Source organism: Nyctibius grandis, chromosome 5 (assembly GCF_013368605.1).
Source record: "Nyctibius grandis isolate bNycGra1 chromosome 5, bNycGra1.pri, whole genome shotgun sequence".
In the NCBI taxonomy this organism is placed as follows: Eukaryota; Metazoa; Chordata; class Aves; order Nyctibiiformes; family Nyctibiidae; genus Nyctibius; species Nyctibius grandis.
The window spans coordinates 29,696,309-29,720,744 of record NC_090662.1 but is presented as its reverse complement, the minus strand read 5'-3'; the positions used below and the strand labels follow the sequence as shown (position 1 = coordinate 29,720,744).

General features: G+C 44.3%; 1 protein-coding gene across 8 annotated transcripts in view; it reads left to right on the top strand.

The window, feature by feature from the left end:
* Positions 1-24,436, top strand: part of ST7 (suppression of tumorigenicity 7) — a 173,901-nt gene that overhangs the window by 48,956 nt on the left and 100,509 nt on the right. Inside the window, exon 1 of one of the 8 annotated variants that reach the window (XM_068400440.1) lies at positions 8,203-8,371. The exons of the other annotated variants lie outside the window; for them this stretch is intronic. The gene's annotated coding sequence lies outside the window, so the exon portion shown is untranslated. Of the gene's footprint in view, positions 1-8,202; positions 8,372-24,436 lie in introns of those variants that run through there. 8 annotated transcript variants of the gene reach the window in all.

Genomic DNA, 24,436 nt, shown 5'->3' with positions numbered 1-24,436 from the left:
TAAAAAATATAAACATGAGATAAGAGAGGGTTCTGCAGTTTCTGTAAACTCCTTTGGCTGTATTACGTTGTTAGATGCCTGAGGTGGTGTCTCCAAGGGCTTGGCTGTATATGTGCTCAGGAGGACAGGGGCTTGGAGCTCAACTCTCCTCCTCAGACAACACCAAGGGCAGCTTGAATTCACTGTGTTGAGCTGTTTACAAGCAGGCAGCTGTTTGGAAAGCTTAAGTGCACCTTGCCCTTTCTTCTTCCCCAAAGAAAAAGTGAATGGAGACATCTCACAGGCTAGATTTGACTCATGGCTTTGACAGTCTTAGACATTATGGCTCTTGCAGCTGTGGCTCGCCTTTCCTGTCTCATTGGTTTAGAGGTTGCAAGGGTCTGATGTAAAGTTACTGAATACAATTCTAGTCTTGGGTGCCGTTGCATTCACACACGAGCTTCTGGAACAGGGAAGAAATCTCAGCGTGTAGGCAGTGAAGAGGGTACCCTTTTTTTCAGATGGTCAAATTGCAGTTTGTCTTTGCCATAGCTAAAAGCCTAAGCTATAATTAGTGGAGGGGCCTGTGACTGGTCAAACATGACAAAAGATCTTTCAGATTTAAGACAAAAATCATAGAATAATTTAGGTTGAAGGGACAGGCTCTCCCTCAAAGCAGGACAGACCTCCACATTAGAGCCAGTGAAAGATAGCATCTCAATCCATCTGCATGTTTGCAAAATGATATGAGATCAAAACAAGCTTCAACTTTGACCAGTTTAATTTACAGGACCAGAAATAGGGATAAATTTTTATGCCTAAGGATGACTGAAAGATTATTAGAGTCCCTCTGGGCTGTGTGACCCAGACAGAAAGCGCAGTACATGCAGTGAGGACTGTGTCATATTATTTGAGCTGGGGTAGAAGCAGTAGGGATTCATGCAATTTGGGGGTAATTAATGGGTATGCCCAGCAAAAAAGTTATTCGCAGAACAATCTGAAGTTGTCTCTTTTCGTCTTAGCTACAATACCCTGCTTGATCCCTGAAGCACCAGGAAAAGGTCTGTAAGGTGCTACGAAAAGAGTATGTGGGATTCATGGAGATAGGAGTATTCCAGGTTTCAAGATGGATGGATATCTTTCCTGTTTGGTGAAAATACTGATGTAACATCACTATTTAGACGCTTTCATGTGAAGGTCACTATCTATAATGAGAGCTTACAGAATCTTAGAAATGCTATTATGTTCCCTGTTGTAAAGGATAGGATGCTGAGGCTCTATAACAGGGAAATAAGCTGTACAACTACAGAGAAAAACACTCACTACCCGAAATCTGGTGTAGCTCAGTGGAATATTGGCTGGCTTTGCTGTGTTTGATCAAGGTGAAGCTTATGCTGAGATCAACTTCAGATGCTCAGAAACCAGGAGTGCAAGTGAACCCATATTCTACCTAGACCAAGAAATGTGTCATTGCTTCCCAGCGTTAGATGGAAAGTATTTTAAGAGTTCCTAGAACTCTCTATGGATTTAATTTGGAAATGGCATCTTGAGGTATATCAAGTGTTTTGATCAGTGTATGGAAAGTAGAAGGGAAATTCTTGTGCGACTACAAGGCAGCGATACAAAATTGGTCTGATATGTTTGACCTCTTTTGAGAAATCCAGTGGCTGGGAAGATCTTTCCTCAGTGCAGTGAAACGAAGGATGCTGAGGTCACCCTCAAAGCATACTAGATAGTGTTTCAGCCTAAAGCAGGAGCCTAAGGTGAAAATGGTACAAAGTTGGTGAGTTTTTCAGAGAAAGTGTGTAGCTATAGTGGGGACCTTCCACGTTTGTATAGCCCATACATAGCTTTTGTAAAGGTTTGACTGAAGAGGGAGGAAGGATGAGAGAGTGGTGGGAATGAGCTCTGGAAGAATGTGCCTTGTGCTCAAAAGGTCTGTAGCCTAAGAAGCCAGGAGGAGGTTTTGAAGATGCCAATGGAAAGATTATCCATCTCCCTTGGCCTCTCACGTTTAACATGCCACTCATTATTAGCCCAGTGATTTTGCAATCTACAGTGACAATATGATTTCATATATATCATCACTCCAGCAAATACTGACTTACATTTTACTGCTAGGAATGACTCTTGGAAACCTGTTGTGAGTTTGGATTTCCTGCTGTACTCCCCTGAGTGTGAAAGTACCTATCTTGTGGTGCATCAAGGAGTTTTAAGAGGACATGGTCTTGACATTGATGAGTTGTGCTTGTGCAAGTGCAGCAAAAGAAAAATGTATTCAATTATGTATTGAGAGCTGGGCCTGTACAAACTGCATGAAGTTCAACAAGGCCAAGTGCAAGGTCCTGCATGTGGGTCGGGGCAATGCCAAGCACAAATATAGGCTGGGTGGAGAATGGATTGAGAGCAGCAGCCCTGAAGAGAAGGACTTGGGAGTGATCGTTGATAAGAAGCTCACCATGAGCCGGCAATGTGCGCTTGCAGCCCAGAAGGCCAACCGTATCCTGGGCTGCATCAAAAGCAGCGTGGCCAGCAGGTCGAGTGAAGTGACTCTGCCCCTTTACTCCGCTGTCGTGAGACCCCACCTGGAGTACTGCGTCCAGCTCTGGGGCCCCCAACATAAGAAGGACATGGAGCTGTTGGAGCGAGTCCAGAGGAGGCCACGAAGATGATCAGAGGGCTGGAGCACCTCTCCTATGAAGAGAGGCTGAGAGAGTTGGGGCTGTTCAGCCTGGAGAAGAGAAGGCTCTGGGGAGACCTTCTAGCAGCCTTCCAGTACCTGAAGGGGGCCTACAGGAAAGCAGGAGAGGGACTTTTTACAAGGGCATGAGTGATAGGACGAGGGGGAACAGTTTTAAACTGGAAGAGGGTAAATTTAGATGAGATATTACGAAGAAATTCTTTACTGTGAAGGTAGTGAGGCAATGGAACAGGTTTCCCAGAGAAGCTGTGGCTGCCCCCTCCCTGGCCGTGTTTAAGGCCAGGTTGGATGGGGCTTTGAGCAACCTGGTCTAGTGGAAAGGTGTCCCTGCCTGTGGCAGAGGGCTTGGAACTAGATGATCTTTAAGGTCCCTTCCAACCCAAACCATTCTATGATTCTGTGATTCTATGATTTTAGAAGTTCCTCGATGGGAGTAGAAAAAGGAGATCAGATATTTTTCACTTTATGTGTTCGCTGCATTTTTTAAAAGTAGTAAGGGATCGTATGATCATATGATGAGGACATCACTAGAAAGCAAATTCTGAGGGGAAGGGCATATATTACAGCTTCATGGAGCTCAGACAATGGCTGTAAGATCTCTGCTACAATAAAAGGAGAAACTGCTGTAAGAAGATAGCATCCCAAGCAGAACCTGAACTGCATAAATCACTGGCTTACTGGTACTTATAACATGAGTCACACTGACTCTGGACTTAGCACGAGGGAAATACTGCTGGTCACAAATGTAATGAAAAAAAAAAAAGAAAAGCATCATAATTAGCAATACTGAAAGATGCTAAAAAGGTATATTTAACATTCAGGAAAAGAGAAGAATGTGGAAAATATTAACACCACTAACCTTTTTTTCCTGTCAGCTGCATTCATTACTGGCATTAGTAAGGTATCTAAGACTGTCACAGTGGTAGTCAATTGTGCCACTGTATTTGCATAGAGGTAATAACCAGTCACTCAAACCATCCATCTGCTGATAAAATACTCTGAAACTTTGATTTAGATTATCAGAGAGAATACACTAGATCAGAAATGTCAAATTAGCTCGTAAAGAAACGTGTTGGGTTGTGTGTGACGATCCCATGCTGTGCTTTGTTATCCCCAAGGACATGAGCCCAAACAGTCCAACTGCAAAGCCCTGGAAATTTTATAGGCAGCTAGTGGAGGCAAAGGTCTGCTAGAGGGTTAACTAAGCTGGGGGAAGTGTTCCTGTAACTCAGCAACATATATCAGCTGGGTTATTCTCTGTGTCCTCTGCTGCTTGCACAGTCCATGGTGTTAACTCCAGATAAACTGTTATTATTATGTACAGAGCAAAGAGGGTGACAATCAGGCTGCATGTGCAGATGGAAGGAGAGGAGCTCCGAATGGTGGAAAAGAGCAGCCAGATAAAAAGCAGCAAGATCTGAGCTGTAAGAGTTGCATTTGAGAGTGGAAGTTCCTCCACGAAACCACCCAAGTTTGTGTCATGGTTTGACCTGGTGTGTGTCATGGTTTGACTAATGACGGCAGCTAAATATCACGCAGCCGTCGCACTCTCTCCCTACTCCCCCCAGGGAATGGGGGAGAGAATCGGAAAGGTAAAGGTAAGGGACTTGTGAGTCGAGAGAAAAACAATTTAATAATTGAAATAAAATAAAATAATAGTAACAATAATAATAACAATAACAATATATGAACAAGTGACGCACAGTGCAGCTGCTTACCACCCTCTGACCAATGCCCAGCTTGTCCCTGGCTAGCAATCCCGGAGGAGAGAAACCCCGAAACCACAATCCCGAAAGAGAGAGATCCTGACTTCCCAGCCAATTCTCATCTATATACTGAGCATACCATTGCATGATATGGAATATCGCATTGGCTAATTTGGATCCGTTGCTCTGGCCATGCTCCCTCCCAGCTTCTTGTGCACCTGCACACTAGCAAAGCCTGGGAAGTTGGAAGGTCCTTGATTTCTTAACAACAACTGAAAACGTCAGTACATTATCAACATTCTTCTCACACCAAAATCTCATACTAAATCCAAAACACAACGCTATTCTAGCTACTGAGAGGAAAATTAGCTCTATTCCAGCCGAAAACAGGACAGTGTAAGAGGCCTAACGCAGGTTGTACAGGAGGTTACGGTGTCCTGTGTCACAGGACAGAAGAGCAGCTCTGTGGCAGTACAAGCTGGAGCAGATTCCTCCTCTATGACTGCTGGCCTGCTAGTGATGTCTTTCTGAGGCTTCAGCTGGTATGTTATGATAGCACAAGGAGATGGCACTGGGATGAAGGATTTCTCAAGTGTATTAAATAAGACATAGGATATCCCCTTTAATATCATTTTCACATGCTATAGTGGGACTACTGGGTGTTGCCCCCGATGACCAAGAGATTAAGTTGCCTACCCAGGATAAGGTGGCATTCAAAGGCCTTTACATGGGACCTTTTCTAGAGTTATCTTCATAGGTATAAATATTTTCATGGCTGGGGTTCTCGCTATGCTAGGATACACCTCCACACCATGGAAAGTGGCATTGCCGTGGGCATTGCGCATCACAGCCTGCAGTGACCCATCTGGATGCAGAGAGACATTAGCTTGGTTGCTGTGTGGCATTGAATGTATGCTAATGACTTAGAGTCACTGCAGGTCTTGGCTGCATGTCACAGGAATGAAGCTGTAGATTGAAAACCAGTGCCCTGTACTGCAGGAGTTCAGTGAACTATGTGCCTGGTATTTAGTTAGGTTACGTCTTGTTTGTGTGTCTGTGGTGACATTCAATTAATTCTTCCAAGAAATAAAGTATAGATGAATACTCACACAAATTATGCAAAAAGACAAGAAGGAAAGGCTCATGTTTGGACTTGCCATCCTTAATAGTATCCCCTTAAACACAGATGCTTCCCCGAGGGAACAAAGCGATGTGACTCTCTAATGTGGAACATCAGCGCAGCCACCGTCACTGCAGAGCAAGGCACTGCGGGCAGCTGCTGCCTGCAGTTTGGCACTCAGTACGCGGTGTCTGCATTTGCAGTTAGTCTCCTTTAGTTCACTGATTTCTATGTACTCCAAATGTGTTTTGGTTTACGCTAGGAAGAAAGAGGTGTCTTTATGTCATTGAACAATATAACTATGGACAAAGGAGTTAAAAAAAACCTCCCACTTTTTATTTATGTATGTAGTATGTGTGTATATATTTAAAAAAAAAAAATTTCTTTTTTCACTTTGACAGCTGTTGTGAGTTAAAACTGTAACTGCCTTGTTTTCACTAGTATTGTAAAACAGACTAGTTGACCAAAGTTAAAGCAGTTTTTTCCTAGTGAAGGAAGAGCCTGAGGCTCTCTCCCATATAGTGGAGATGCTGGGATGAAGCTGTGGTCTTACTGCTTCTCTCCAGGAACTGTGAATTTGGTACCATGGCAGTTAGTAACTCATGTTGTTCCTCTGTGTAAGGAGCCCAAAAGTTTATATACGTCTGGAAACTGAAGTCCCCTCTCCTCTCCAGAAACATTGCATACATACTGAGGGAAGAGGGTGGAGGTATATCGCGGGTGGCACGGGCAAGCCTGCATTGCAGCTGCCTTACATACAGGTAAGGGAGGATTATGCTGCCAAGTTGGCTTCCAGAAACTGGAATTTCATCTCTGAAAATCAGGTGCTGGAGGTTATTGATTGCTTTGTTGTTTTTTTTTTTTTTAGTAGGCTAAAATCTGGCTGTTAGTCCTGTCTTTATTTCAGAAGTTCAGTCTAGAAATACCTTTCAAAGGAAAAGATGTGCAACTACTAACTCCTAAACTTGAATCATAGTCATTTGGCTGTGATTCTGGTTTCTAGCATCCAAACTCACAGAACTGGTCTGAATAAATAACTTTGAAGAAGAAAATGAGAATGGCCAGTGAAATAATAGCAAAAGTTATCAGTGGGTACAGTCAGAATCAGTAACACTAAACTATAAAATAATTGGTGAGATAATCACGATACAAGAAGTATTTTAGAACATTTTTAAAAATCACCTTGTTTTCCAACATTTCACTTGCTTTCATTCTTTGTAAGCTATGAGCAAAAGTAGAGGTAACTTCTGTTTTTCTTTATAAAGTTGCTTTTTCCAGGGCCTCATACATAAGGCCAAGGCAAAACATGGCCTTCGTGGTTTTAGCTGATTGCCTCCGTGCAAGTGATTTCATACCAGCTACTGCAGGATGCTAATGTCCAAAAATAAGTGAATAACAGCAGTTGACTTATGGTAGGAGTCATTGCAATAGCGTTTTAGTATTGGCCATTTGCAGCTGGTCACCTTTTCTTTGGGAACAGCATGTCAAGATGGTTTCAAGCAATGAAAGACTTGTCCTAAATAGGTGTTGAAAACCTTTGTGCTGGGCTCTTAAGAGCTTAGGCTCATTGATGAGATCAGTCTTTTCTGTGATTACTATTCTCAGAAATAGTACATGATCTCTTACAAGGTTTGTCTATATGTGTCCTTACTTAGGTTTAAATAAAAGTGTGATTTTTTTTTTTTAACAAGGTTAATTAAGCTGGTACAAAAAAACCCACACAGATTCTCAATTAGAACTATATTAAGTTAACAAGGTTTAAGATTAATTGAAATAAACTTTCTTAGCTGAAATAAGAATGCCCACGAACTATACTGCGTCAAAATGTGGGTGCAGGCAGGTCAAAGTACTTTAAAGTAATACTCATGTAAAAATGTCGACATGGTTTATTGTTTCTGTTTTTAATGTCTTTCATAACAGTTCTTGTAGTTTTCAGAAACTCAAAATGAAATATCTGCTTGTTTATTGTGCTCTCAGATTTCTTAACAACCATGAATGACCTTTGATAAAGGGTTTGAAGTTCACATCTGCCAAAGATGAACTACAGTTTCTAACCATAACAAATGAATAACTTTGTTTTCTTTGATCTTGCTGCCATGCAGTCGGCCCTTTGGGGATGGTTCTGTACAGCTAATGATATGTATTTGGAGGACGCCAAGAAGATTGATACTAGGTAGTGTTAATAGCCCTACCCATAGATATGGCCATGCTTCCCTGAGATGCTTGCTTGTAGGAAGGCCTAGAGACATTCTATTGATCCACAGTGGCAGTGCATCAACAATTCTGAGAGCACGAGGTGAGAAGGGCCTCCTTAAATTTATGAGGGTGTTACCTGTAATAGTTCAGCACTTAAGCCATTGTCCAAGGTGGTATAAAACCGGCAACGAATCAGGAGAGGAGGGGGCGTAGCCGGAGGCACCACGGGAGATTTAAACGCGGTGAAACCATAACAAACAGTCAGCTGGCAACAGCGGCAGCAGCGGCAGCAGCGGCAGCGACTGAGGTGAGTGGGGGCGAGATCGGGCTGTAGCGGCGGTTTCCGTGCTCTGGCCCGCCCCCCCCGAGCAGCAGCCCCGAGACCCAGAAGTTCCCGGCAACGAATCAGGAGAGGAGGGGGCGTAGCACCACCCCCTGTGATTGGGTGATAAAGAGCCTCTGGGTGGGCAGGGACTAGTCCCTGGCCAGAGGGGAGAGGGTGAGTCAGCAGTGACTGTGTGTGTCCCAGGGCAGGGGAGGGCACAGCTGTTTGCAGCTCGTTGGGCAGGGCGCTGACTCCCTCCCAGTGCACAAGGCGAGGAAGGCACCAAGGAGCTGTGAATCTTCTGCTGTCAGTCGGCAGCAGCGGTGGCAGCGATAGTGACTGAGGTGAGTGTGGGCGAGGGTGAGATCGGGCTGCACCAGGTGGGTTCCGTACTCAGGGCCACCCGAGCAACAGCCCCTGAGTCCCGTCCCAGGAGAGGAGGGGGCGTAGCCGGAGGCACCGTGGGAGGTTTGAAGAGCCCCTGGGGAGCGCGAGCGACCCGGAGCGCGCAAACAGGGGCGTGGCAGTTTGCGCAGCAGTTCTCGCAGGCAGGGCGGGCGAGCAGGGTAGGCGGGCAGGCAGGTATGGTTTCCACTCGGCGGGGCCCTAAGTCCCTTGCGAGTGCCAGAAAAGACATGGCAACCGAAACGGACCTGCCGCGGAAGCATGCGGAGGTGCAGGTGGCAGGCTGCAGGGAGTGCCAGAGCCTGGCCCTGGCACTCGAGGGTAACGGAGACCTCACCTGTGTGAGGTGCAAACAGGTCGACGACCTGATCTCCTTGGTGGCCCAACTCAAGGAGGAGGTGGAAAGGTTAAGGAATACAAGAGCATCCCAGGAAGAGGATGGCGGGCAGTGCTGTTCCCTGCCTGTCCTGGGGAAAACGGACGAGCCTAATGCTCCCCGGGTAGTGGAGGATGCTCTTCCTCCTCCACAAGGAGCAGGAGGAGACCTAGGGGACGGAGGGGAATGGAGGCAGGTCCCTGCTCGGGGTGGCAGGCGAATCCCATCCCGACCTTCCTCCCCTCCCACGTCCCCCTGCAGAATAGGTATGAGGTGCTGGAGCCTGAGCGTCTTCCTGAGTGTGAGGAAGACACGAATCTAGGTGAAAGACCCTCTACGGGACTACGTGAACAGAAGCAACCGAGTAAGAGGGTTGCAACCAGCTCCAAAAAGGAGAAGAGAAAAGTAATTGTTATAGGTGACTCCCTGCTAAGGGGAACAGAGGGCCCCATATGCAGGCCAGACCCGACTCACAGGGAAGTTTGCTGCCTCCCTGGGGCTCGGGTAAGGGATGTTGCCAGGAGGATTCCAGACCTGATTCAAGGAAATCATTAATGTTTATAAATATGTGAAGGGCAAGTGTCATGAGGTTGGAGCCAGGCTCTTCTCAGTGACATCCCTTGACAGGACAAGGGGCAATGGGTACAAGCTGGAACACAGGAGGTTCCGGATAAATATGAGGAAAAACTTCTTTACGGTGAGGGTGACCGAACACTGGAACAGGCTGCCCAGAGAGGTTGTGGAGTCTCCTTCTCTGGAGACATTCAAAACCCACCTGGATGCATTCCTGTGTGATATGGTCGAGGTAATCCTGCTCCAGCAGGGGGATTGGACTAGATGATCTTTCGAGGTCCCTTCCAATCCCTAACATTCTGTGATTCTGTGATTCTGTGAGGATTCCTCAACTGGTGAGGCCCTCTGACTACTACCCACTATTAGTATTCCAGGTGGGTAGGGATGAGATTGAAGAGAGAAGTCCCAGGGCTATCAAAAGGGACTTCAGGGCCCTGGGGCGTTTGGTAAAGGGGGTAGGTACGCAGGTGATATTCTCTTCAATTCCTTTGGTATTTGGTGAAAATAGGGAAAAGACTATGAAAGTACAACAGATTAATATGTGGCTAAGAGACTGGTGCTGGAGGTGGGATTTTGGGTTTGTTGACCACGGGGCGGCTTTCATGACACCGGGCCTGCTTATGCCCGATGGGGAACAGCTGAATCAGAAGGGGAAAAGGGTTATGGCCCAGAAGTTGGCAGGGCTGATCAAGAGGTCTTTAAACTAGGTTCGATGGGGGAGGGGGATAAGACCAGGGCAGCCACAAATGAACCTAGGGGGGACAGGCCTGTGTCGGGGGCAAGGCCGCTAGCCCAGCTGAAGTGTGTTTACACCAATGCACGCAGTATGGGCAACAAACAGGAAGAGCTAGAAGCCACTGTACAGCAGGAAGGTTATGATGTGGTTGCCATCACAGAAACATGGTGGGATGACTCTCGTGACTGGAGTGCAGCTATGGATGGCTATAGGCTCTTTAAGAGGGACAGGCGAAGCAGGAGAGGCGGTGGGGTAGCGCTGTATGTTAGGGAGTGCTTGGACTGTGTTGAAATTGAGGAAGATGGTGAGGATGACAAGGTTGAATGTTTATGGGTGAAGATCAGGGGGAAGGTCGGCAGGGCGGACATTACGGTGGGAGTCTGTTATAGACCACCCAACCAGGATGAGCAGGCGGACGAGGCGTTTTACAAGCGGCTGTCAGAAGCCGCCCGGTCGCCGGCCCTTGTACTCGTGGGCGACTTCAACTTGCCGGATGTCTGCTGGAAATACAACATGGCAGAGAGGAAGCAATCTAGGAGATTCCTCGAATGTGTGGAGGACAACTTCCTCATGCAAGTGGTAAATGAGCCCACTAGAGGAAGGGCCCTGCTTGACCTGTTGTTTGTGAACAGAGAAGGACTAGTGGGAGATGTGAGGGTCAGTGGCCGTCTTGGGAGTAGCGACCATGAAATGTTACAGTTTTCGATAGTGGGGGAAGTAAGGAGGGGCAAGAGTAGAACTTCTGCCTTAGATTTCCAGCGGGCTGACTTTAGCCTGTTTAAGAGGCTGGTGGACCGAGTCCCTTGGCAATCGGTCCTGAAGGGCAAAGGAGTCCAGGAAGGCTGGACATGCTTCAAAAGGGAATTGCTAAATATTCAGGAGCAGGCTGTCCCAGTCTGTAGGAAGACAAGCCGTCGGGTAAAAAGACCAGCCTGGTTAAACAGAGAACTTAGGCTAGAACTTAAGGAAAAAAAGAGAGCCTACTTGCTCTGGAAGAAGGGTCGGGTAACTTGGGAGGTCTATAGGGACGTGGCCAGGTCGTGTAGGGAGAAGATTAGAAGGGCCAAGGCTCAATTAGAGCTCGATTTGGCTGCTACAGTCAAAGATAACAAAAAAAGCTTTTACAAATACATCAACAGCAAAAGGAGGGTCAAGGAGAGCCTCCACCACTTGCTGAATGAGGAGGGTAGTGTAGTGTCAGGGGATGAGGAAAAGGCAGAGGTGCTCAATGCCTTCTTTGCCTCGGTCTTTAATGTCAAGACCGGTTGTCCTCAGGAGGCTCGGCCCCCAGAGCCTGAAATTAGGGATGGGGGGCTGTGTGAACCTCCCGTAATCCAGGAGGAGATGGTTAGTGGCCTGCTGTGCCAGTTGGACACCCACAAGGCTGTGGGCCTGGATGGGATTCACCCCAGAGTAATGAAGGAACTGGCAAATGAACTTGCCAAACCACTCTCTATTATCTACTAGCAGTCCTGGTTAACTGGAGAAGTTCCAGCTGACTGGAAATTAGCAAATGTAACACCCATCTACAAGAAGGGTCGGAAGGATGATCCAGGGAACTATAGGCCTGTCAGCCTGACCTCGGTGTCAGGCAAGGTGATGGAACAGATCATCCTGAGTGCCATTACACGGCACATGCAGGACAATCGGGGCATCGGGGCCAGCCAACATGGATTCATGAAAGGCAGGTCCTGCTTGACCAACCTGGTCTCCTTCTATGACCAAGTGACCCGCTTAGTAGATGAGGGCAGGGCTGTGGATGTAGTCTATCTAGACTTCAGTAAGGCATTCGACACTGTCTACCACAGCATCCTCCTAGACAAACTGGCTGCCCGGGGCTTGGGTGGGTGGACTCTTAAATGGGTTAAAAACTGGCTGGATGGCCGAGCCCAGAGAGTGGTGGTGAATGGGGCAAAGTCCAACTGGCGGCCGGTCACTAGCGGTGTTCCCCAGGGCTCAGTTCTGGGGCCGGTGCTGTTCAATATCTTTATAGATGATCTAGACATAGGGATTGAGTGCACCCTCAGCAAATTTGCAGATGACACCAAGCTGGGTGGGAGTGTCGATCTGCTGGAGGGTAGGAAAGCCCTACAGAGGGATTTGGACAGGTTAGATAGATGGGCCGAGACCAACGGCATGAGGTTCAACAAGAACAAGTGCCGGGTCTTACACTTTGGCCACAACAACCCCATGCAGCGCTACAGGCTGGGGGAAGAGTGGTTAGAAAGCAGCCCGGTGGAAAGAGACCTGGGGGTGCTGATCGACAGGCGGCTAAACATGAGCCAGCAGTGTGCCCAGGTGGCCAAGAAGGCCAATGGCATCCTGGCCTCTATTAGGAATAGTGTAGCCAGCCGGTCTAGGGAAGTGATCGTCCCTCTGTACTCGGCACTGGTGAGGCCGCACCTTGAATACTGTGTTCAGTTCTGGGCCCCGCACTTCAAGAAAGATGTTGAGGTGTTGGAGTGAGTCCAGAGGAGGGCGACCAAGCTGGTGAAGGGTCTGGAGGGTCTGTCCTACGAGGAACGGCTGAGGGAGCTGGGGTTGTTTAGCCTGGAGAAGAGGAGGCTCCGAGGTGACCTTATTGCAGTCTACAACTACCTGAAGGGAGGTTGTAATGAAGTGGGAGTCGGCCTCTTCTCCCGGGCAACTAGTGATAGGACAAGAGGGCACAGTCTCAAGGTTTGCCAGGGGAGGTTCAGGTTGGACATTAGGAAGAATTTCTTTTCAGAAAGGGTTATTAGACATTGGAATGGGCTGCCCAGGGAGGTGGTGGAGTCACCATCTCTGGATGTGTTTAAGAAAAGACTGGACATGGCACTTAGTGGCATGGTCTAGTTGACAGGGTGGTGTCAGGGCAACGGTTGGACTCGATGATCCCAGAGGTCTCTTCCAACCTGGTTGATTCTGTGATTCTGTGATTCTGTGAAAAGTTAGTCTTTACACCAAACAGCCTACTGTTTATGTTCTGTTCTTGATCTAAATACTAAACCTGAGCTGGTTTTAAAACTTTTGAGATTCTGACCAAAACAGGAATTGAGCACAAAACATATTTTGCAAGCTGCTGCAAAATCAAGTATGGGCTAGATGGCTGATCTGTGGAGACTGAAATAAGCTGAAGAGTAAGAACAGTTGGAAACCTGAAGGAGGAGGTCAGATTGTCTTCATTCTTGAGCAACAAGAAAACTGAGGAGGTGTGATGAGCTAGAAGAGAGAAGGAAGTCTGCAACATGGAAGATTCTGGAATAGTAAATTCTCAAATTGTGGAGCATTTGGAAAGTGTGAGAGCTAAAAATCTCATATGCTGAATAGGCAGCCAGAGTATGTATGGGTAAGAGAAGGGGGAAGGATGAGAGAAGCATTAGGAGAGGCAGAACAGGTTTGATGGTGGAATGCTTAATCCTGTCCGCCCTTCCTTCATGAAGACCTGCTGCCTTTCCCATGAAGAAATCCAGAGACATCCTTAAGATGTAAAATGGAAATGGTGGAAAATGCTGGAAAATGCTGTTGAAGTGATATTAGTAAATGAGGCTGTTTCAGAAATGCAAGTCAAGACATCAGTCTCCCCTTACTCCAATATCTAGATGAGAAGGTGGACAGTAGATAATTTGCCATACTAAATGTTATCACTCAGTCCTTGACTGCTGTGTGAACAAGAGTTTATTGCATCATGGAGCCAGTCCCCCTGCTCCTGTGTGAAGCGGGAAAACAAGGCAGCGTCTCTAGGACTGGGTGGTGAAGCTGCGACAACCAAGGTGATCCAAGATTGAAGGGGTTGGCACAAACCCTACTTTATTTCCAAGTCTTTTCAGAGTTTGGAGTGGAGGCAGGTTCCTTTTTCCTTCCCTCACTTTCCGATGGCTGCTTTTGTGATTTTTCTCTAGGTCTGTCAATCCCGACTGTAGCCTGTTTTACTGAAAGCACCAATTAAGTGGCCGAACATTTGCTCTTCCTCACAGATGGTTCCCTCTTCAATACGGGAAGCAATCTGTGCTGTAACAGAACGGGCAGGAGCCCAAGCTCTGATCTTGTACACAGATCGGTGCAGCCTGCCGTATAAAACTGAATTAATAGTGGGATGTGAGTTAAGGTTGTAGTTAGCAGGAAAGAGCAGAACCAGGGTGGGGTGGGAGCGGGGGAGGGGAGAAACTGCCTGGTGCTGTTTTGTTTGAGCCTGGCCTGCTCCTAATCCTGCTAGCCATTCAGCCCTGATGGTAGCAATAAGCCTGAGTACCAGCTGTGCCTTCCCATGGGAAGGGTTATTTTCAGCTCCTGTGAAAATGAGGCATTTACATTTAATTTGCATCTTTTTTCCCCTTCTCTTTCTCTAATGAACAAGTGAGTACAGCAAATGCATTTATGCCCTCCTTAGTGATGCCTCCCCTCCTTTCAGCTGCATCTACTGTAATATTCCTTTCAATCCATTGCTTTAGATCTAGCATCTTGTAGTTCAGAAAAAATAGCTGAAAATCTCTCCTTATTGATGAGATCTCCTGCAGCTTCCAGCTGCTCCAGGGGCACTTTTGTTCAGAACTCGGATTTCTGAGCATAGGCCTATTCACCCATTCAGCATCACCAGTATGGCCCCAAGGAGATTTTCCTGCTGGATGGTTTTCCCTTTACTCTGAAAAATCTCATATTTTCTGAATATCTATTGGGAACTTACTGGAAGAGCTACCTCGATTTTCCTCCCTACTTTTCAGAACTCTAAAGATGACAGTGGAGAAAATGTGCTATTAAATGTGCCACTGTTTCATGTGCTGTATGATCACTTCCAAGAGTCAGTGTTTCAGGCTCTCCCTGGAAGCTTAGTCTTTACAGTCCTCAGCTGTAAAAAGCATGATGCTGTCCTTTCTGTTACAGCCCATACAACATGCCAGATAGGTTGCCTGAGCATAAAAAGGTGCACCGAATTAATGTGGTAAATCTAAAAAAGGCCATTTCTCAGTCTGCAGTGGACAGACCAGGTTTAGAGATTTTTGGTCTGCTACAGAGAGGGCTTAGCTAGGTCTCTGGCATGAACAAGTCAAAGTGTCCAAAGTACAGGCAGCCAAAAGATATGTATGTATTTTCAATTAACAGATAGGCACTGAGTATTTTGAAAGCGGATATAAATCTATTCTGATGATAAAAGACTTTTTCTATTTTGATACAATCCCTGAAACGGTAAGAAACATAAGATGAAGACAAGCCTGTCCTCCTGGAGAAGGGAAGCAAACAGACATCTAGAGAAAATAGTTATTGTTATCTATGACATGGCCTTCAGTTATTTGGCTTGGAGGGGTCTCGCATATTTTTATCTTGAACCTGTCGCTTTTTTATTTGTTGCTAGTGACTGACTCCCAGTACTGCATGCGGTGGCTGATCAGACTCAAGGTGATGCACAGTGCATCTCAGACACCAGAGTTACTCTTTTTGTTCACTACAGACACATCTGTCTGGTCTTCAGGCTCAAGCCCTTGCTATGGCCACTCTGTGGTTTATGTAGTTACAGTACATGACATTTTGTCGGAAATTGTTTGGTGGATTGTTTTGTTAAGCACATAATTTTGAGAGAAGACTTTTCATCAAGTCCTGTTAGGCAGTTAAGTTTTCTGCTCAGTGGGACTTTCTGGTCTCCGAGTGGACTGACAAGGGCCATCTTTAACAGGTAAGAAAGAAAATTTGGCTCTTCAGCTACACAGAATCACAGAATCAATCAGGTTGGAAGAGACCTCTGGGATCATCGAGTCCAACCATTGCCCTGACACCACCATGTCAACTAGACCATGCCACTAAGTGCCATGTCCAGTCTTTTCTTAAACACATCCAGAGATGGTGACTCCACCACCTCCCTGGGCAGCCTGTTTCAATGTCTAATGACCCTTTCCGAGAAGAAATTCTTCCTAATGTCCAACCTGAACCTCCCCTGGCAAAGCTTGAGGCTGTGTCCTCTTGTCCTATGGCTAGTTGCCTGGGAGAAGAGGCTTACTCCCACTCCTCTACAACCTCCCTTCAGGCTGGAAGCACTTTCACCCCAATACATCTCTACACAACACAAAGTTTTTTCCAGTTCCAGTCGCTAATTCCATCTGCTTCAAGCAAGGTTTAAAAGCCATTTAGCAGCAAGTGCCTGTGGTGAGTGGAAGGTGGCTGCCGTGCTTGCAGAGCAGCACTTGCTTAAAGCAATGGCAGAATTTTATGTTGTAGTTATTTCTACCGCTATTTTTCTGTTCTCTGGTTGTGTTTGTGAAGGTTACTGGGTGAAAGAATAAGAGCACCTGTGTGTTTATGTAATAAACAAGCTATACGTTACCTTTGCACTTCACATCCTCCATATGACACATACAGTGCTTCAGGGAGAAGGTTAGCTGTCAGGTGTGGGTTTGGGGGTTTCTGTTGTTGGCTTTAATGTTGGAATAAAGAGAAGAACTGAGTCAGGGCTATGAAATGTAGTGAATTTGGAACTGAAAACAGCGACTTTAAATGTGGTAATTTCCCAAGCAAAGACATTTCAGTCGTGTTCCAATGAAATTTTAGCGCTAATCAGCCAGTGGATGTTTCCATTGCTGAATTCTACTTTGATTCTTAATATCATTTCAGATTGAAAGGCAACAGTGGTTTTGTCATTAATTTGATCCTATTATTTGAAGTAAAACAGCGAATTACAAAAAGAATCAGTTTCAAAATTGGCTGATTGTTTTAAAACATTACTTTTTAACAATTCTTTTTAATTCCTTAATATTTCAGCTGGGCATTAATGTGAAATCAGTCTAAGTTGAGGTACTGCTTGTACACTTAGATTATAGTTTTTCATCACACCTTAAATTTTATTCTGTTGCCATTAGGCAGAATCCTGGAAAACATCGATGTCAGAGAGCTGAGCAAGGGAAAAAAGACGTATCTTCTGAATAAGGATAGTCAGGTGCCTCCTGAAAAGCCACTAATGAGATAACAAACCTCTCTCAAAGTATTCAGATAATTACATCTTCTGTGGGCTAGTAGTGCTGAGGTTGACCAACTAGATTTATCCTTGAAATAATGTCATGGATGTCGATGGCCCAGGTTGGGGTCATTTTGCCCCACTTACCTATATGACCTATAGGCTTGTTTTGATGCTGCATTGTCCTTCTCCAGCAGCAGGATGCTCTGGGGTAGGGACCTGACTACATGGAGTCTTGAAGTGTTATCCTTTAGCGTCTTCTGTCATTTGCCCTAACTGCATCCTTCTTCAGGCTTAAGCATTGTGTTTACAAGATGATTCTCTTGGGTGAGAGTCTTCAATATCTGCTTGTAGACAGAAGGAAAACTACATCTTTAGTCTTTGTGAGTGATTTAAGATGTGCTCCCAAATGTACACACCACATATGTTTTTACTTTTATATAGGTGCTTTTTAATAGCAATATGAACCCATTTTTATTGGTGGGTGACACAGCTAAGAATGCAAGACATAAAGGGGTCATTTGAGGCTCAGGTCAGTTGCCTAAATGAAGCATCTAGAGCCATTTCAGATGCCCTAGGACATATTTCACGTGGCCTCCAGCTGTTGGTCCCCGAGGGTGTTCTGTCTGTGCTTTGTGTCAGTGTGGCAGCTACCCTGTGCATCTCAAACAGCTTTGGATGCACATGCTTAGACAAATCAAATCAAGCTCACTTTGTCATCAGGGGTTGTCGTTTATGTAATCCTAAAGATATCTGGCTGTGTTAAGTAATGTGGGAATCTCAGATTCCTGAGTAACTGCAGGGTTTTGGGAGTTTATTTTATTTTGTTTTGAACAGCAGAGAGTAAAAGTCACAATGATGATGATAAACTTGGGCTCTGGCAAGGCGCGCATGTCAACTGTTGCTGTGATTAACACGGGCTGCTCAGCAGCACAGGCTTGGGGCTCGGGGAACATGCTGTACTCTAATTATCTGGCTTAGAAATGCCCTTCGTTTGCCATTTGCAAGCAGGGACAGACAGAAGACAAACATTTCTTCCCCTAAACATGGGACTTGTTATAGCTTAGTTGCTGGGCAATCCACTTGACTGTAAAATAAGCAGACTATTAAGCAATGCTACTGGTTTCCTTCCTTCTATGGCTTTGCGGGATGTTCTGTGATCTTTGTACTGTTACAGCCTTTGCAACCGCCTGCTTAACTGCAGTGGGGGATACGCACTGCTGCCGGGGGTCTGTCTTGGGGGGGGAGAAAGGCACTGCGTTTCCAGGTGTTCCTCCTGTTGGTTTTTCTGTATGACAGTGCATTTCTATTCCTACCACTTCCCTTTTTCCTTTTAAGCTTATTGGCAACATCTGTTGCTGCTGTCTATAATTACACTCAGCACTGGGAGAAGGGGAGACAATGAGCGCAGCAACTGCCTGTGCCTTCCCCGTAGCTATTCAAAGGCATGTATTAATATACTGACACTTTTAGATTCCTTCATCATTTATTTCCCCCTAATCCAAAACAAATTCTTCTCTCTCAACTCTGTATGGACTAAACTGTAACTCTACCTCCTCCCTTGACATGGAAAAACAGAACCAGCTCCTGTCAGGAAAAAACATATTGGATTATATATTTATATTAATATTTACATTTATATTTACATTTATGGCTATCCTGTGATTGAAGTAGTGTCATCCATCCCTGAAAGATGCTTGTGTATTTTTAATCCCAAGTAGATAACTGTGCTTCCTGTGATCAAAATAATAATGGTAATTATTAATAACTATTAATAGATATTACTAATAATAATAGTTCTGAATAATACTGATAAAATACAAAGAAAAGATTCTAGATTCTGAGCACGGTTTGCCTCAGGGCCACAGAAAGAAAGGTCTTTTGAAAAGCTGGGTATATGTTTGTAGAAATTACTTCAGATTCTGGCATACTTTATTTTGATATGCCCTTTGCCTACTGTTCAATATAATAAGTGACCAGAACATAATAATTTAACCAATAGCTATAAGAGAAAGGAATAGAATAGAAAGGACAATTTCTATATGTAGCTAACTATAGGATAAAAACCGTCAGTCTCATTTGGTGCCAATTCACTGCTCATTCTTGTATATTTGACATTTTGAGTTGAAAATTTTTGCTTTAATCTTATTCTTTTCATATCATGTCATTCGAGTTTCCCAGCCAATGAGCCCTGAAATGTAATTACAGTCACTGCAGGAAGTACTAAATGAAAGAGTATTCAAATATGGGAATTAGTAGAGCTGTGGTTAGCTAATGACTGCAATGCACTTGGTAAGCAGGACATGCAAATTTGAGTGGTGCAACATCTTGAATCTCTCTCGTAGTAGTGGCGAAAAAAACCCAATTTGTCGTTCTTTGGTACTCAGCCTGCTGATGAGTACGCATAGAAATCCAGGCCATGTGTAGGCTGATGTTCTGGTCCAGCGGTGTGTGGGAGCAGGCTGCTGTGGTTGCACTTGAGGACAGAAAGCTGAAGAGTCTTGAAGGTATAGATCAGGGCAGCGTTCTGAACAGTGAAGCACCTTTTCAGGTATTAAGCCAGCTCTGTGAAACCAGCAGTAAGACAGACACTAATTATCTCCATTAAATACAAAATCCATATAATTCACACACATGCATACGTTGTATAATATGTCTTGCATACATTAAATTTACATAGAAAATTAATGTCATTTCTATTTGCTTCAATGTATTGCTCTGTAATACCAGAAACAGATTTACCATCACAGAAGAGGGAAAATATAGGCATGCTCACTGTTCACACATATAAAATGCACAGAGGGAGTCCTACATTAAACAGAATTATAGATACCACTTTTCAAAGAAACCTGACTTTAATGAAATCTGTCAGATGCCAATCGTACAAACATGCTTTGATGCCTTTAAAATGATAGATCATTATTTTTTCCAGAGGGGAAAGGATATACAGAACACAATTTTTAATTACGCCTGAGAACACTGAAAGTTTTTAACATTTCAAATAAATATGGATGTGACATTTTATCTGAGTTCTTTTATGATTTTGGATACAGGCCTCATTAGATTCAGCTGCTGTTTATGGCATTTGATATACAGCAGTATATTTAGCTCCAAAAAGCTGAAGATAGGAATTTAATATAAAGGTTGAGGGACAAACCGAGTCAGAAGGGGTTTGTCACTTAATAAACGGAGCTAAGGTTTCCTGTGAAGGGCACGTCTATACTGTGCAGAGGAGAGAGCTTCGAGTGAGCTAGTGGAGTAATACCAAAGCAATATTGTTCTGCAGCACTGTACTCCAGCTAATTAGTCTGTCACGCTGTTTAATAAGGTTTTGCTGCTGTCTTGGATGAAAATGAGCATCTTCACATGGCATCGTCCTATGGCACCACACGGGCTTTCTGAAGCAGTAAGCAGTCGTTCAGGGAGCTCTGTAACACACTTTGCTGTAGCGTTTAGATGTTCTCTTCTTCTTTTACAGTGTCAGGTCTGTTCAGATCCACACTAAACTTATGTTGAAGGATTTTGTTGTTGTTGTTAAAGAGGTGGTGTGATGATAGTTGGTTTTTGGCTTTTCTTTTTCTACCAGTAAATGTTCTATCATGAACAAAACCCCCTGTTTTTCTTCTAAATCAACTCTCAGTGGTATTTTAAATCTCATTTTATTGGGCACTTTATCTAAGACCTTCCAAAGGATCCTACTGAAGATACACTCTGTTCCTCAAATTAGAATTTTTTAAAATGCCTTAATTTAAACCTGTAAAATTATAAGGTATTTTCAAAAATCTTGATATATGTTTGCTTTGTACTGACCCTCTGAGAAACATTTTATCATCAAAATGTGCTGATAATTTGCTTATTTAACTAGTTGGTTTTCATCTAATTTGCTTAAGATCAGATTGCCACACAGTTATAAATGTGGTTGGACAATGTCAAGAAGGTAGATGATAAAAATGGAAGGCACAGTGAAAACAACTGTCAAAGCTGTAAATAAAAAAACAAACCAACCCCAAAACACACCCAAAAAACAAAAGAGGAACCTGCGGCTATCCCATTTTGTCTTTGTTGTTCCCTCCACTGAGGCATGCACGCACTTACATTTACACATCAATCGTATAATAAAAATCTATATAAAAATTGCATACCAATTGTGTAAGAAAAAAAGAGTGCCCAAAAGGGAGCAGAAGAATGGTCTTCCTGTGGTGGCACGAGAGGACTTTTTTTAAACAAGGAGCTCTCATATCTGTTCTTTGGAAAAGTCCCTGCAGTGACTGGCTTGTTCCCAGCATCTGCAGCATGACAGATATCCAGAAAAAGCAGCAATACAGATAGCAGTAGTCAGTCAAGCAAATTATTATTTTTTAACGACTATTTCATTAGTAAAAGATTCTTGTGAAGCAGAGTGTATTAACACCAAATGAAATGAACTGAGCAGATGTACAAAATAATGAAATCGATATGTAACAGATGTTTTTTGTCTATCAGGTCTATCTTTCTGGGTGCTCTAAGATCATTATTGCCTGGAAAGAGGGCCCAGATGATGCTTTCTTCTGTTCAATGTGTATGACTGTTAATCATAACCAATGTGCAAGGGAAAAGGTATCGCCCAAGAAGTGTGCATTCTGCCACAATCACTTAATTATCCCCCTGTATAGCTTACTGCTATAACGGTGACAACCTTCTGGAGGCAAAATTAGCAAAATGGCTTTACCTGGATGAGTTTCTTGTGGAGCTGTTAACCCTACTAGGGACACGGCAGAGGCATCAGATTGCTAGGGTGAAATCCTGGTCCAGTTAACGCCAGTAGCAAAACTTCCCCTGGCTTCGAGGTGGGTAAATGGGTTTCCCCTGTGATTCCCTACTGAGATCAACCACTGGCTCACAGTGTTTACAAGTGCTTCTCTGTATCTAAGTTTCCCCTTCTAACATGCGAATTTGATTCATGCTCTGTTTAGCAATGCAGTTTGAGATCTATGATGGAGAGGATGCTGAAGTGCTAAGCAAAATTTATTAGAAGGGGTAATCTCCTCAGACCAATTGTTACAGTTGAAAAAAACAAATAAGCCTCTAGGCATGCAAGCCTTTCTGAAGCAGAAGTCGTGTCACTTACTCTGGCTCCTTTTTCCTTCGAGTTATAGAGGCTTTCTTTTGGACATCCAGTTTTGGTATCTTCCATGTTTTGGTTGCAGAGCTTTTATGATTGTGGCGGCCTGAAGACAGAAATGAGGTTGAGGTCTGGAAGAATTAGTCATCTCATGGAAGGATGGTGGAAAATACAGTAAGTGACCCAAACTTAACTGGAAAAAGCCATTTGGAAGAGATTACAGTCACATCACTGATTCTTTACCAAATGTCATTCAGTCCATTCAGATACTGAGACGTGTTTAGATTTTTCCTGGATTTATCCCTTTTACTTAGGCAAAATAACATACCAAATATGGAAATATGATGGCAAATTGCAAAGGGTTACAAATGTGCTTAGTATGAGCAAAATGAGTAATTAGGCAAATACTGGGAGATTTTGGTTGGCAAGAGCTGGTGAATTCTATTAATTTCTTTCTATACCTGCTTTTAGTCCTGTCTCATGATGAACAAGCACCGATCCATGTCCTGCAGATGTAGGCAATGTACCCTGCATGCTGTTTTTTCATCAATATTTGATGTTGTATTGCGAAGCGACCAAAAAATCAACAACAACAAAACAGCAACTGGAGTGCTCTGGCCATTCCCTGGAGTCCTAGATTTCCTTGCAAGCGACATATTTCTGCACATATGACTTCATTAATAAAATCCCTTTTATTAGATATCCAGAAGTTATTCTTCCATTAGTTTTCTATTAGAAAGCACCATTATTATGCTGCACTCTAGCAGCTGCAATTAATCCCACTTTAGAAAGTGGCTTCAGACCAGACTAGAAATCTAAAAATAGAACATCAGGGTGAGCGCAAAGAAAGGAGAAGCAGAGTTTTGGGGTACACCTCTCAGTCCCTTTAGCTCTGATCATGTCAGTTTGAAAACTGACGTAATATTAGGCTATTTTTGCAGGATTAGGAAGAGTCTTAATTTCTACTTGCTAGGTGCTTTGAGCATTGAGACAAAAGATGCAAGTGCAAAAGATGGTGTTTATTAACATTTTATAAAATCCTCATCAGAATTATGGCTATACTCATTTGTTACAGGCTTTCACAATGTTGTAACTTATAAATTGAAAACAATACCTATGTCAAAATTGATAACAGAAGTCTAGTTTGTTGGAAGATTTTTTTCACTTGCTGTTGTATGAAAGGCCAAAATAGAGAAAGTATCTTGCTGAAAACATTCATCCAGGAGAGGTTACAGACAAACAGATTGGGAAAAAAATTAGCCTCAGTAAGACAGGTTATCTTCTTCATTTAATACCGGGAGTTCTCAACACAATCTTTTTCTGTTTACCGGGAGAAAAAAAAAAGTGGCTGTTAAGAAATTATTTTAGGCTGACGGTGTCCCTTTACTTTGAAACAAGACCGCAAATTATCCCAATTTTTGCGGTTCAGAAAAAGAGGGGGGAAAATGCTGCCCAAGGTCATGAGCCTAAAAACCACTGAGCAACTGCAGCCAATAACTTCCCTGTATTACTGTGTGTAGAGCTGTCCTGAAGGTTTCGCTACTGGAGCAAACAGCTTTGGAGTAGTTCTTAAGCTGAATCAACCAACCAAAATCTAATGAAACCCCTCAGCTTAAAAAATAGTGTGGGTAAATGCTTGGTGCTACGCACAAAGGCTTAGCTGCAGAGCTGCTGATACTATTAATTGGAGATGGAAAGCTAAATCCCTGGGCTGGAAATCTGCTCCTTGGAGTCCATCTTAAGCATAGGTTAGTTGGGAAACTGCCTGGAGAGTCTGTGGCACAGCATCACATGGAAGTGAGAAGTGGAGGAAGGGGAAAGAGAGCTGGAGGAAGAAGAAAAAAATACAAGAAGTGAATTTTGGGTTTTCTAATACATATTTTAACAGGTACTCTTTAGGCATTAGAAGGCGAGTTATAAATGCTGCTGTTTCACTCTTTGAATCGTGAGTCAGAAATGAAGTTACATAAGGTGCAGCACGTGTGATTGATGACATGAACTCTCGCCGTGCCATTGTGTTTGGCCTGAGCGGTGAATACTGACACCTGCAGCTACGCCTCCGTCCCCGGCAGCCCCCCGGCACAAAAGGCGCTGTGCCCAGGGCAAGATATTGTGCGGTATGTGATAAGGGAGCAGAATTAGACCTTGAGCCCTTCGGCACTGAACTGTTTTTAACCTCTCTCAGTTCTTTCTAATGGAAGACGGAGCGCCGTGGCTCTCCAGTGGGTAGTGGGACCCATTGCCACAAGGCCAGGCCACCCCCCACCGCTGCTCTTGCCTGCTGTGCCACCTGGGCGGC